Here is a 15,291-nt window from a genome sequence, read left to right as displayed (position 1 = left end):
GATTATTGTAAAGAATACACTCTATGTCAGTACCCTTTACCATTTGTTAGAGAGTGTCCCCGCAGACAAGACTGTGCAGCTTCATGACGTCTGTGCGAGAGAGTTGGGGGTTTAGATCTTTTCGGAGATATGCGAGGATATTTGTGAAAATGCTCGGAAGATTTTGATCTGTAATAGAACCCATTCCATGCAGTTGAAAAATCGTCATAGGTTCTATCTGACCCCAGATTTTCTCTCAAAATTCAAAGTGGGATTGTCTTTAGCATGTCCTAAATGCAGAATGACTACAGACACTCTTACTCATTGCATGTTGTCCTGCTGCAGGCTTCGTATATATTGGAACACTGCGTTAGGTGTGGTAGAGTGGGTCTTGGGGACCGAATTGGAGATGGACCCGGTTTCTGTTTTCCTGGTCTGCCCAGAGTATCTTGCGCAGATGCACATGGGAAAAAATATATATTCTTACTTTCTATGCTAGGAAAAAAATTATGTTGTGTTGTATGCCTGAAAACTCCCCGAGTCTGTTGAGACTTTGTAAGCTCATCATGGTGAATATCCCTTTGGACTTTCTCACCAGCATGGTGCACCAAAAAAACAGAGATTGATATAAGTCATAGAATCATAAAGTCATGGAGATGTACAGCATGGAAACAGTCCCTTCGGTCCAACCCATCCATGCCGACCAGATATCCCAAACCAATCTAGTCCCATCTGCCAGGACATGGCCCATAACACTCCAAACCCTTCTTATTCATTTACCCATCCAAATGCCTCTTAAATGTTGCACTTGTATCAGCCTCCCTGACATCACCTGGCAGTTCATTCCATACACGTACCACTCTCTGTGTGAAATAGTTGCCCCGTAGTTCTCTATTATATCTTTCCCCTCTCACACTAAACCTATACCCTCTTGTTCTGACTCCCCGACCCCAGGGAAAAGACTTTAAATATTTACCCTATCAATGCCCTCATAATTTTGTAATCTCGATAAGGTCACCCCTCAGCCTCCGACGCTCCAGGGAAAACAGCCCCAGTCTGTTCAGCCTCTCTCTATAGCTCAAATCCTCCAACGCTGGCAACATCCTTGAAATCTTTTCTGAACCCTCTGAAGTTTCGCAACATCTTTCCGATAGGAAGGAGAGCAGAATTGCACGCAATATTTCAACACTGGCCTAACCAGTGTCCTGTACAGCCAGAACATGATCTTACAATTCCTGTACTCAATACTCTGACCAATAAAGGAAACGCCTTCTTCACTATCCTATCTCCCTGCGACTCTACTTTCAAGGAGCTAAGAACCTGCACTCCAAGGTCTCTTTGTTCAGTAACACTACCTGCGACCTTACCATTAAGTGTCTAAGTCCTGCTAATATTTTCTTTCCCAAAATGCAGCACCTCGCATTTATCTGAAACAAACTCCATCTGCCACTTCTCAGCCCATTGGCCATTTGGTCAATCTGAAGTGACCCTCTTCGCTCTCCACGACCCCTCCAATTTTGGAGTCATCTGCAAGCTTAGTAATTGTACCTCTTATGCTTGCATCCAAATCATTTATGTCAATGACAAAAAGTAGTGAATCCAGCACCGATCCTTGTGACGCTGCACTTGCCAAAGGCCTCCAGTCTGAAAAACAACCCTCCACCACCACCCTCTGTCTTTTATCTTTGAGCAAGTTCTGTATCGAAATGGCTAGTTCTCCCTGTATTCCATGAGATCGAAACATGCCATTCAGTCTCCCATGGAGAACCTCATCAAAACCATTACTTAAATCCGTATAGATCACATCTACCCCTCTGCCCTCATCAATCCTCTTTGTTACTTTCTCAAAAAAACTCAATCAAGTTTGTGAGACATGATTTCCCATGCACAAAGCCATGTTGACTATCCCTCATCATTCCTTGCCTTTCCAAATACATGCACATCCTGTCCCTCAGGATTCCCTCCAACAACATGCCCACTACCAACGTCAGGGTCACTGGTCTATAGTTCCCTGGTTTGTCCTTAACACCCTTCTTACACAATGGCACAACGTTAACCAACCTCCAGTCTTCCGGCACCTCACCTGTGACTATCCATACTACTAATATCTCAGCAAGAGGCCCAGCAATCACTTCTCTAGCTTCCCACAGAGTTCGAGGGGACACCTGATCAGGTCCTCGGGATGTATCCACCTTTACACATTTCAAGACATCCAGCACTTCCTTCTTTGTAATATCGACATTTTGCAAGGTGTCACCATCTATTTCTCTACATTTTATATCCTCCATATCCTTTTCAACAGTAAATACTGATGCACAATACTCCTTTAGTATCTCCCCCACACTTCCTGTGCTAGTAAAAATATTCTGTTGTTTTGGATGTCTGAAAAAACCCCGGGTCTGTTGGGTGGTTGTAAGCTCGTCATGGAGAATATCCCTTTGGACTTTCTCATCAGGATGGTGCACCGAAAAGCAGAGATTTATATAAGATGTGGCAACCCTTTTCGGATTTCCGCGATACAGGCTTATCTGCCACTCTAAAAAGGGCTTTTATATAGCCATGACGATATTGTCTAATGAATCACATATTAGGAATTATGAACGTATGAATGTGTATCAGTTGATGCTCTCGAAGAACGAGAGCTATCACTTTGTTATGCTGAGCCGTATTATTTATTTATTATTTATTGTTTCTTTTTGTTTTTCTTCTGTCCGTTCAGAGACTTTAACTTATTTTGTATATACATGCACATGGGTGTAATTTTGTTCAGTTATTTGAGTTGTTTTGTTATTGGTTTAATATAATAATAAAGTATCTTTTTCAATAAAAAAAAATGTTAAAAAAATTAAAATGCTAACATTGATAGATTAGAGTCCCAAATAACTCTCATTAGAGAATCCACTCATGGTGGTTTACGTTGAAGGTCCCCACATGGGTGATGAGGTGAGGTTGAGAGATCTTCATGGTCACCTCTGTCAGTGTGAGGAATTGCGCTGGTGGCCTCCCTCTGCATCACAAACCAACCATCCAGCCAACTAAGTGGGAGACTGTGTAATATTGCACACAGAATCAGTCACAAAAAAAGGGCAAGAGAAATTTTAATGACATGGGTAAAGGTGGATTCGAGATAAAAATGTTCTCTGCTAGAAATTATATTTTATAATGAGACAAGTGTTTGGAAGCTGTCTTTGGTTGAATACAATAAGATGAGACCAGTGAAATAACCAGAATGACTAATTGTGATTGGATATTGATAACCATAAAATAAGTGCATGTTTTTGATTGGTCTGTAGAAAGCATGCTGACTGATGCATGAATTTATATATCAGATGTAATATATTGTTAGAAGACTGTCCCCATGAGAAATGCCTTCTGAACACATGCTAGAAGAAACCCGGGGTATGAAGTGTCTGAGAATCGTCTGCTCGGTAACAGGAACCTCGGGGTTGAATAACTGGAAATTCCTGTAACATGGAGCTGAGAAAACCATTAGATCACCCCCAAACAAATTGAACGTTGGGGCATATTTGAAGTACTGAATGGCCTCATGATGGATTTTAATTGTGTGTGATTTGAAAAACGTACATCTCTAATCTATCCTCTTACGTGTAACGCACTGGGGCACAGCCGTTTTCTTGAAACTGGAATACGTTGGAACAATACCTGGAACATTCCATAATTGACATTCTGCAGAATATTCTCTAACTATGTGGTGGTGGGGGGGATTTGAAAGGCAAGAGAGAAAGAGAGGGAAGGTGCTGCATGCAATAGTGAGTGGTGGAGCATGAGCCTTGTTCGGGGGTCGGTGCTATAACAGATATACAGTGAGTATGATGGAGCAGAGAACATATGGTGACCCTTATCCTGACAGAGTGGGGAAGCTTACTGATGCCTGTCCTGTTTTGCTGGACATTTCGTCAGACCCCAAAAACTGCACTGAGCTGGGTGGTGAGCTCAGCCCATGCTCGGTGGATCTGGTAGTGTGGCCCCATCTGGGAAGAGAATGGTCCCGTTTTGTACTAGTGCATCCACCAGGACCTCCGTGCTGCTGTCGACAAACCGTAGTGTTATTGCCCCTTCATTGCCATGCTTGGGGAAAATTTGCAGGGCAGCTCCAAACTGAGAAGGCTCAACCGTGTTCCCATTGATCTTTTGAACATGGCACCAGTGTCAGGGATTACGGAATATCCAGGGGCATCCGGGCGACTGTGAGTACCTCCAGTCATGATGGGTGGGAGAATCGGGCTGGCATTGTGTGAGAGGGACACTATGGAGTGGGATGTGTAGTTAATGAGATGAGTTTGGTAAGATCGCACCAGGAAACTAGCTCGGCCTCGTGCATACACATCCTCTGACACACTCCATAAAAATGTCCCTGAGACAGTTTTTTTGTTAGATTCAGCCCAGTTAGGCGAAGACTCTGCTGTCCTCACTCCCAGTTACAAAGCTGCAGAACAAATGCTTATCCAAAACTCTCCATCGCCTGAACTCATAGCAATATCCCTTTCACTCAATATTCTTCGAAATACTGACCCGTGTTGCATGATACTATCGAAATGTCTTCATTTCAGCATTCTGAATCTGTGAAGATATTCTTCCATGACATTTTATCTCAGTCTCCCCCCTACCCTGTCTTCACCCCAAAACACTCATTTACAGTCATATTGCACGAGACTGCCAGTGTGACTGGCCATTTGGCCCAGCTGGTCCATGCCAACCAAAATGTCCATCCAGACTCACCCCATTCCCCTGCTCTTGTTCTGTATCCCTCTAATCCTTTCCTATCTGTGTATGTGTCCAAATGCCTTTTCAATCTTGTTATTATACCCACCTCAATCACCTCCACTGACAGCTCTGTCCATATGCGTACCACACTCTGTGAAAAAAATTTGCCCCTCAGTTTCCTTTTTATATTTTTTATCCTTTCCAAACATTAATGCATATCCTCTAGTCCTCGATTCCACAACCTTGGGAACAAATTTTGAAGTGTTCACCCCATGCACACCTCTCATGATTTTATAAGGGCTACACTTATATAAGAAACCCTTCGGTTTCCTACGCTGTAAAGAAATAAGTTCTAATCTGTCCAACCTCTGCCTATAACTTAGAGCCTTTAGCCGAGGGAACATCTTTGGAAATTGGTTCTACGTACTTTCTTGTTCAATAATATCCTTTCTAGAGCAAGCTGAACAAAACTGAACACAATACTCCAATACAGCCTTTCCAACATCATGTACAACTGCAACATAACGTCCCACAGTCTATACTCAATACGTTGATGAAGGCCAATGTGCCAACAGCCTTCTTCACTGTCCTGTGTATCTGTGACTCAAATTTCAGACAACTGTGCACCTGATCTCCAACGTCCTTTTGTTGCACTACACGCCTTAAGGCACTATCATTTGTCATTAAATTCCTACCTGGATTTGACTTTCCTAAATGCAAGACACTTATCTATATTAAACTCCGTTTGTTATTTCTCAGCCCACTTCCCCAGCTGATCAGGGTACTGCTGAAATTTCTGATAATGTTCCTCACTGTAAATGATGTCTCCTAATTTAGTGTCATCTGCAAACTCACTAACGTTGCGTTGTGCACTCTGGTCCAAATCATTTATATAGATAAAAAACCTCAATGGGCCCAGGACCGATCACTGAGGCACTCCACTAGTCACAGGCCTCCAGTCCGACAAACATACCTCCACCATAGCTATTTGCTTCATAACGTCAATTTCCCAGTTTACATTGGAGTCCATGTAATCTAACCTTCCAGAACGGCCTACCATGTGGAACCTTATCAAAGGCCTTACTGAAATCCATATCGAATATGTCTACCACCCTGCCCTTGTCAACCTTTCTGGTCACTTCCTCAAAAACTCGATCAAAGTTTGTCAGGCATGATCTGTCAGGCACAAAGCTATGCTGACTGCTCCAAGTCAAACTCTGTTTTTCCAAATGCATGCATATCTTATATCTGCATACCTTCTCAAGTGGCTTCTAGAAACAGACGTGAAGCATATTGGTCTATATTTCCCAGGCTTTTCTTTGCAGCTCGTCTAAATAAGGGCACGACATTTGCTACTGCACAGTCTTGCGGGACCTTGCCCCTGAACTGTCTTCCCTCGCCTCGTGCAGTGCTCTTAGATATATTTGGCCAGGACCAAGAGATTTATCTGACATTGTGCATTCTAATATGTCCAACAGCACTTCTACTGTGATATGGACTGTACCAAGATATCTCAACTAACCTCCCAAAGGTCACAGGTCTTCATGTCTTCCTTCATAATAAACACAGAGGGGAAATTGAGGACCTCACCCATCTCTTGAGGTTTTACACATGCATGTCCATTTTGGATTTTCAGGCGTCGTATTCTCTCTCTAGTTGTTCTTTTTCTTTACTATACTGAATTTGGATTCATCCTATCTGTTCAGCCAAGGCTATCTCATACCCCCTTTTCGCCTTGCTGATTTCCTTCACCAGTAAACTCCTGTATCCCCTGTGTACCTCAAAAGATTCCCTTGGTCCCAGCTGCCTGTACCTGAGCAACGCCTCCTTTCTTTCTGGTCAGAGCCTCAATATCTCATGTCATCCAGGGTTCTCTCTTCCACCCTCACTTTTCCTTCACCCTCACAGGAACATATCGATCTTGAACTTGAGCTATCTCACTTTTGAAGCCCTCTCACTTTCCCGAGATCCTTTTGCTTGGAAACACACTTCTCCAATCAAGCCCTGCAATCCCCTGCCTAATTCCAACAAAATTCGCCTTGCCCCAATTTAGAACTTGAATCTGTGGACCAATTTTGTCCTTACCATACCTATTTTAACATTAATACAGCTCTGGTCACTTTTCCAAAAATGCTCCCCACTTTAGGTCCGTCACCTATCCATCCCTATTTCCCAACAGTAGGTCGAGTTAGTCCCTTCTCGAGTAGGATTCGCTATATATTGCTTGTGGAAACAATCCTGAACACACTTAACAAATTACGTTCCATCTAAGTTCTTAACCCACTGAAAGTCCCCGTCTATGTTAGGATAATTAAAATCACCTATTATGACAACCCTATTGCTCCTGCAAGTCTCGCCAGTCTCCCTTCATATTTGTTTTTCTAATTCCCATTGATTATTTGAAGGCGTATAGTACAACCACTATAACATCACCATCCCCCTCTTACTTGTTTGCATAATTTACAAAGTCTCATTGCATATTATCTCAGTTATTTCATCTTTAAATACTAGAGTGATACGCGCCTTAATCAGAACTATTGGTATTTAAATTGTTTCTATTTACATCTCTTCCTCGCAGTGACTTTCACATTCGCCGCATCCCTTGTCAAGACTCAGTGGAGATATGGAGCTGTAAATTGATAGGAGCTGCACATCCTGTCAGTTCTAAAATTGGCTGCAAGTTTCCCCACACTGAGCTGCGATCTAACACAGTGTTACCGAACAATGCAACAGCCTGGGTTTATATATGAATGTTGAAACTTTATTGCTGGAACAGCACAGCAGGTCAGGCAGCATCCAGGGAACAGGAGATTCGACGTTTCGGGCACAGGCCCTTCTTCTTTCCTGAAGAAGGGCCTGTGCCCGAAACGTCGAATCTCCTGTTCCCTGGATGCTGCCTGACCTGCTGTGCTGTTCCAGCAATAAAGTTTCAACTTTGATCTCCAGCATCTGCAGACCTCACTTTCTCCTCTTTATATATGAATGAACCAGTGCGGACTGCACAGCTCCCCACGCTGGACATTTAGGCAAGGATTATAGGTCCAGCATTGGTGTGGGCTGCACAGAGTTCCATTCTGGATATTGCTGGGTTGCATTCAGCAGACACGAGCCGGATCTACACAGTACTCCATCCTGAATATGTAATGGATGGGCTGATTGTGTAAGTTGGATTGCGAATGTGAGAGAACTAAACATCTGGCAATGCCTTTATTTTGTTTTTTTAATTCGTGTGATTGGACTCTTCAAATCCTGATTCATCCGGTTTGACCCATCTCTCTGGATGAGTCATGGTAACTGTTGTTACAGAATCTGTGTCGGCAAAATGACAAAAAAATGGAGCAGAGGCTGCAGAGAACACAGTCTCCGTAAAATGGAATGAGGGAATCACCATCAGATCAGCCGTGGTCTTAGTGAATGTTGGGGCAGGATTGAATGGACCACTGATGCAATCTATTCATATATTTCTGTTTGTTCCAAGCAAACTCCCCTTCTCTCCCAGTGTCCCATACTGGTGGGGAGTGAGTCACCTCCTCCTGTTCCTGCGTAACAGGATCCGCGGGCCTCAGTAGCCTCCAGATTTCCCTATGCCCCAGTTTTGAGCAGTTGAGTGACTGCCTCCTGTTTCTGTGTCCCAGTCTCGAACAGTTGAGTCTCCTGTTCCTGTGTCCCAGTTTCAAGCAGTTAAATGATTCACTCCTGATCCCAAGTTTGTGAAAATACATGTCCTCCTCCTGCTCCTGAGTAACCGGTTCCAATAGCTCTATGCTCACATGCTGCTCCTGTGGAATTGAGGTGAGGGACTGAATGGCCTCTTCACATTCTTTACAGCTTTTCTTGACTAAAGACCTTTCTGCTGTTTCAGTAAAACACCATCAAATTCTGAATGATGTATTTTTGTATTTGACTCTCAGTAATTGAGCAAACAAGCCGACTGGCAGAATTCAGATGCTGAATAGCCTCCTCCTGTTCCAGTGTTATACACTGAAGTGTCAATAGACTCTCAGAGATGTACAGCAAGGAAAAAGATCGTTCGGTCTGGTCTTCCATACCGCAAATATCCAAAATTAATCTCGTTCCCTTTGCCAGCAGGTGGCCCATCTCCTTCTACACGCTTCCCATGCATCTACCCATCTAAATGCTTTTTAAATGGTGTAAATGTACCTGCCTCCACCACCTCTTTTGGCTGTTCAATCCATACATACAGGGGTCTCTGTGTGGAAATGTTGTCCCTCATGTCCCTTTTTAAATCTTTCTCCTCTCACCTTCAACCTTTGTCTTCTAATTTTGGACTCGTCTATCCTGGGAAAAGACATTGACTGTTTACCTTATCTATGTCCCTCATGATTTTATAAACCCCTTTAAGGTCCCCCCTCAGCCTCAACACTTGAAAATAGCCCCAGCCTATTCAAACTCTCCTTGTGACTCTAACCCTCCAAAACCTGCACGTTCTTTTAAATCTCTTCTGCACCCTTTCAAATTTGACAACGTCTTTCCGACAGCAGGGAGGCCAGAATTAAAGACAATATTACAAAAGTGGCCAAACCAATGTCCTGTACAGATTTTGTCATGCAAATGCTTCGACTCAAAGCACGCACCAATAAAGCGAAGATCACCAAGTGCCTTCTTCACTGCGCTGTCTACCTGTGACAGCACTTTCAAGGAACGGAGAACCTGCACCACGAGGCTCGCTTTGCTGCCTCACAGGGCAGCGACCTGGGAATAATTCCATCCTTGAATCACTGGCTGTGGGAATTTGTACATTCTCCCCGTGTCTGCATGAGTTTCCTGCGGTTGCTATGATTTACTCCGACAGTATAAGGATACACAGGTAAGGGTAGATTGGCCATGCTAAATTGCGCACCGCACCCAGGGTTGTGTAGGGGAGGTGGATTAGCCATGGGAAATGCAGGCTCAGAGGGATAGGGTAGGGGTTTGTCCAGTGGGATACTGTTTAGAGGGTCGGTGTGGCCTCCATGGGCCCGAAAAGCCTTCTTCCTAACTGTAGGGATTCGATACTTTCTATGAAGTTCTATCATGTCTTGGCTTGATTTGTCTTGCCAAAATGCAACACCTCACATGAAGCTAAAATATACTCTATCTGCCACTCCGCGGCTCACCTAAACAAGGTCCCATCATAGTCTGAGAGGTCATTCTTCACGGCCGACGAAATTTGTTATTATCTACAAACATACTGACCATACTTTATATACTCAAATGCAAATGATTTGTATAAGTGACAAAAGGCAGTGGACCCACTATTGATCTTTGCGGCACGCCACTGGTCACAGGTCTCCAAATTTAATGAACAAATGTCCACTCTCACGGCCTGTCTGCAATATTCAAGAAAATTTTGGATCTAAATGGCAAGCTCTCCCTGGATTCCAGGCAGTCTAACCTTGTTAGACAGTCTACTATGTTGAACATTTTGGTTTTCTTACTGAATTCCATAAAGACAACATCCTCTCTCCTGCCTTCATCAATCATCTTCATCACTTTGTCAAAAGATTACACCGAGTCAGTGAGACGTGATCTCCAATGTACAAAGCCCTCTTCAGTCCTTGTATTTTCAAATGCATACACATCCTTTCCCACAAAAGCCCCTCCAACAATTTAGTCACCATTGACGTCAGGCTCAGCGATCTATGATTACCAGTTTTTTTCTTACTTTCTTAAAAAATGACAATATGTTAGCAGCCCTCCAGTCTTTTGACACCTCACCTGTGGAAATCAATGACACAAACACATCATCAAAATTCTGATCAATCTCCTTCCTGGCTTCCCACAAACATTTGGGATACAACTCATCAGTTCCCAGGGATTTGTTCACCTTTATGTGTTTTAAAATGTCAAACACCTCCTTGTAATATAGACACTTTTTAATGTATCACTATATATTTATTCATTCTCTCGCTCCTGTAACCTCCTCCTCATTAAATACTGAGAAGATTTTTTTGTTTTGTATCCCTCCAATCTCGTGTGGTTCCACACATAGGTAGCCTTACTGACCTTTAAGGGGCCCTGTTCTCTCCCTAGTTAATCTTTTACCATTAAAGGAATTGTAGAATTTCTTCAATGCCTCGTTAACCCTATTTTTAAAGCCATCTCATCTCCACATTTTTCTGGCCCGATTTCCCCGTTGACTATGCACTTACTTCCCTTATACACCTCTCTGGATTTACTTGATCTCAGCTCTGTTTACCTGACATATGCCTTCTTCCTTACCTTGACCAGAGCATCAATATATCTAGCCATCCAGCACTCCCTGCACTCACCAGCCTTGCCCCTCTCACTAATAGGAACACGTTGGCTCTGGACTCTCTGAAACGAGGTTTTGATGGCCTTACATTTTCCAACCATCCCTTTACCTGTCAATAGGGTATTCCAATTAGCCTTTCACAGGACTCACTTAACAATTTCAAAATTGGCCTTGTTCAAAGTTAGAACTTTAATGTTTATATCAGGTCTTTCCCATTTCACAACTAATTTAAACCTAATATTTATGCATAACAGAAAGTAAAAAAAAAAACACTTCCTGCCCTTCTGTAACAGGCTCGAGAGGCTGAATGGGCTGCTTGTGGCCCTCTGTAATAGACTGGAAAGGCTGAATGGCCTCCTCCTGTTCCTGTGTAACAGACCCGAGACATTAAATGAGACAGCAACCCATGGATTACGAGCAGCCGTTAAACTGTATCTGATGGAGGTCCATCCCTTCTCAGGAACAGTAACACAACCAACGCAATGTACTCCAGGTGCCCTCTCAGTAACACCTCATACAGCTGCAGCGACACATCTCTTTGTTTTAAATGATTCTGTTGGCAAAATGTGCTGAAAAATGTGTTGCTGGAAAAGCACGAAACGTCGATGCTGCCTGATCTGATGCGCTTTTCCAGCAACACATTTTTCAGCTCTAACCTCCAGCATCTGCAGTCCTCGCTTTCTTCTTGTTGGCAAAATGTGCCAATGTTCTAGATTTCCACCTTTTCAAGTAGGAACAGGCTAATATGGGCTGAATGGCTTTCTCTTAGCCCTCTGTAAGAGGCCCATAGAGACAGAATTGCTTCGGCCTGTTACTGAGCAGCAGTCTCAATGCTCTGTCTCAAGGTTATGAAAGTATTTGGTAGCAGGGCACTTAAAACCAGGAGTAGCCTCACACTGGTCAATAAGGAATCTAGAAACTTGCCCACCCGAGTTTTCTTTATGCAACTGATCTGTTATTTTGTAACTGTCTTTTTCATAAACAGAGTGGAACATATATAGACCCCTGCAGTGTTCAGTTAGTACTCTCATTTCCAAGTTTAAAAAACGATTTAAAGATTTATGGTCCATCCCTCAGCAACCCTCATCCATTCCATCCAAACCCAGTAAATGTTCTCTTTTGTAGTTATAGGGAAAGTGTTGTGTGGAACTGGTTAATTGAGCCTGTTTGCTCAGTCGTGATTTGAATATGCCAGTGTTGGACGGGGATGTACAAAGTTCAAAATCACACAACACCAGGTTATAGTCCAACAAGTTTAATTAGAATCACACTAGCTTTCGGAGCACCGCTCCTTCATCAGGTGATAATAGAGGACACACTTCTCAGGCACAGAATTTATACCAAAAATTTATAGTGTGATGTAACTGAAATTATACCTTGAAAAATACGTTGATTGTCTGTTGAGTCTTTCATCTGTTCGAATACCATGATAGTTTCACTTCTTTCATGTGTAAATCACAAAATCTTTTTAAAAAAATTGCATTCTCAGGTTAGCTGTAACAGTGAGTGTTAACGAGACCATATATTGAAGGTATTATCCTCCTGTGTTCGCTGTCTATGCTATGATGTGTAGATTTATTCTAATCTGAAAAGTGAGATAACAGAGTTTTACATGAATCCATGCAGTTTTTGAGCTCAGAGTTTTACATGAATTCATGCAGTTTTTGAGCAAAATACAATGTAACTCTGCAAGTACAAATTCATCCCACAAAATATATGTGTGCATGTGGGTCTTTGTCGGTTTGTATATGAGTATCTGTGTCTGTCTGGGTTTGGGGGTTGTGAGTGTGAGAGAGAATGTATATGTGTTTGTAGTGATGTAGAGTGTCTTACGTCTGTGAGGGGGTGTATGTGTGAGTGTGGGAGTGTGTGTGCGTGTCTGGGGTGGGCGGTTTTGAGTATCAGTGAGAGAGAGTGTGTATGTGTGTGCATGAGTGTAGAGTGGTGTAAATCTCTGAGGGAGTGCCGTGTGAGTGTGGTAGTGTGTGTGTCTGTAAGGGTGTGGGTGAGTGTCTGTGTACTGTCTGTGTACATGTATGTCGGTATGTCTGTGTGTGTTTAGGAGTGCCTGTGTGTGTGTGCGTGTGTGTGTGTATAGTGCAATGGTGGACACCTGTATTGTGACATGAAACCAAGGTCCCGGTAGAGACCGTCCCTATTGTATCGAAATTAGCTATCAGCCTCTGCTCGGCCACCTTTCGCTGCTGCCTGTCCTGAAGTCCGCCTTGGAGGATGGTCACCCGAAAGTCCGAGGTTGAAGGTCCTGGACCACTGAAGTGTTCCTCAACTGGGAAGGAACACTCCTGTCTGTTGATTGTTGTGCGGTGCCCATTCATCTGTTGTTGAAGCCTTTGCTCGGTTTCCCAGTGTTTGTTCAGTGACTGTGATTAATGCCAATCTCCATGGATTCTAACTATTCCAGTGGAGGGTTTCCAACTTTTAATGATAAATGGGCGCCGTTCAATGTGTTATCCCATAACATCAGCGGGACCATCACTGACAGCACTGACAGGGATCAGCAGATCTAGAGAGAGGGGGAGGAGAGATCAGAATCTGAGAACATTAGACTGGAGTGTTCCAACAAAGGATCAGAATCTGAGAACATTCGACTGGAATGTTCCAAAAACGGATATGAATCTGGGAACATTAGACTGGCATGTTCCAATAATAGACAGGAGCTTATCCGATTATGTTTGGTATCTTTCTGCATTTTATTGGTGGTCATTACCATTGCGGATCTATTACACTCTTCTCATTATTCAATGTATTTATTATCCTTTCCTGGCTATCGTCGGTGTTCCTGGTAAGTGTTGCTGTCCAGATTTTTTTTATAAACCAGTTATGAGTGTATTACTGTTCTTTTATATAGTCTACACTTCTTGTCACTATTATTTCCTGTTGAAACTCTCAATCCATATATTCACTCTACAGACCACTACTAACTACATCAAGGAATGTGTTCAATTCCTGTCTCCCTCTCTTCTCTGGCAGTGTTACTCATGGGTCTCTATGTTGACCTATTCAGTTTCAGCGGAGCACTACAATTTATTGTATCATTGCCCTTGTTATTTAAATATTAACAGCATGGAGGTCACTCTCCACTTTTCTGGTTACAAACTCCACTTCCTGCCACTGTTTCCATCTCATCCCTGGCTATATCTGTGGCTGAAGCAGACAAGACACAACTGTGGGTGAACCATGAGCTGAATCCTGACACCATACCCTGACCATTTCTAACTTGAAGTACTCACCACTCCAGAATATATTTCACTGGTTTAGTCCATCTGCTGTTTGAACCTTGAGCTATGAAATGCAGTCTTCAGGAAGCCAATGATCTGCTGCTGACACTCCAGGCTTCAAACCTGCCGAAGCAAATCTGATTCGAACTCACACCAAACTCCTATCCATCTATTATTCATGTGTATGCCGATGTATATTGCTGTTGTGTCTGGCAATGCCTTTATTTTGACATTCTCAAACACTTTATCTCATCTGTCCAAGAAGCTTCTCTCGTTCTCTCTCTGTCGATTAACAAAAAGTCTGCCAGCTATTCTTACTGAAACTAGTTTCTTCCATGTGCGTTCCTTCTCAAACAATGAGTTTCGCATTCAACTACACCTATCGCGCGCACACACATACTGTCCCTCAGTTTCTGAAGAACACACACATACACACACCAAACCTTCCCATTGTAGGCAGTAATCTGATGCGAGTATAGTTTGCATATGATAGTAAAGTTTGCAATACTGTCCATGCTGGGCAGATAGTGCAGTTTACTGAGCAACACACGAGCATGGTCTGCACAGCTCTCCATGCTGGGCTGTCATCTTGTTCCAGTTTATGTTGTTTGTGGTGTTCTGTCGAGCTGATTCAGCATTTGATGTAACAAACCATCCCAGCTGATCAGACAATGCCTTTATTCAATGTTCTCATTCTTGTCATTTTACTCTCGAAGATCTCACTTCTCCAGTTAGTCCCACTGCCCTGTCTTTTTCCCCATATTTCCACAACATCTTTCCAGTTTGTCTCTTTCTGTCTTTAATGTGAATCTTTCTGTCCCTCTGTATCTTTCCCTGGCCTTTTCTTTTGGCTCTCTAGTATATCGAGTGCAATCATTGTGAAGCTGTGAAACAGAGAAATGGTGTGTGTCAGACTGTTGTTCACTTCCCGGTATGTCCCATGTGATGGTCCATGGACAGGTGTGTTTCAGAAGTTATGAGGCACATCCTTGTAACTTGGTCTGTACCTGAATTTGTCCCTCCCAGGTGACCTTACAATCAGTAGCACGAGGAAGCCCCTAGAGTAAAGGACCAGGCATCTAAATTGTGTGA

The sequence above is a fragment of the Chiloscyllium plagiosum genome, unplaced genomic scaffold, assembly GCF_037043375.1.
Source record: "Chiloscyllium plagiosum isolate Xiang-an unplaced genomic scaffold, Cpla_swu_hap1 HiC_scaffold_49, whole genome shotgun sequence".
Classification (NCBI taxonomy): Eukaryota; Metazoa; Chordata; class Chondrichthyes; order Orectolobiformes; family Hemiscylliidae; genus Chiloscyllium; species Chiloscyllium plagiosum.
This window is presented reverse-complemented; position numbering follows the sequence as displayed.